The following is a 698-nucleotide window of genomic DNA, read 5'->3' on the forward strand; positions in this document are numbered from 1 at the left end:
ACGGGCGGCGGGGGCAGCAAGGGCGACGGCACGGCGGCGCGACGGCGTCGGTGTCATCGAGATCGAGACTCGCGGCGCGAGAAGTGGAACGAATTAGTGGCGACGATAACTGATTTTTCGTAAGTGTAGTATATATAGGATGGGTCTTTAGTACCGGTTGGTGGCTCCAACCGGTACTAAAGGCCAATTTTGACCAGCCCAAGCGGCGGAAAACGTGGGCCTTTAGTACCGGTTGGTGGCTCCAACCGGTACTAAAGGGCAACACATTAGTACCAGTTGGAGCCTCCAACCGGTACTAATGCCTGTGCGCTGCCACCTGCAGTGCGCTAGGTTTAGTCCCACCTCGCTGAGCGAAGGGCAGCCGCACTGGTTTATAAACCCAGCCGCAACTGCCCTTTCGAACTCCTCTATATAGCAGGCTTCTGGGCCTAACTAGGGCTCGCTGCCCTGTGAGCCTGCTGGCCCTACTGGGCATGTATTTGCACACCCAAGGTCTGGCAGGCACACCGGGCAGCGCCCCAACATGTTTTTTATAAATTTTTTTCTTTTCTGCATTATTTATTTTTTTCTATTTATTTTTGAGTAATTTTTTATATAATTATTTCTTTTCTGCTTTATTTTTTTCTTCTATTTGTTTCTGAATAGTTTTTTTTGCTGTATTTAGTTTCTTCGTGAATTTTTTTGCTTTATATATTTTT

Source organism: Triticum aestivum, chromosome 3B (assembly GCF_018294505.1).
Source record: "Triticum aestivum cultivar Chinese Spring chromosome 3B, IWGSC CS RefSeq v2.1, whole genome shotgun sequence".
Lineage (NCBI taxonomy): Eukaryota > Viridiplantae > Streptophyta > Magnoliopsida > Poales > Poaceae > Triticum > Triticum aestivum.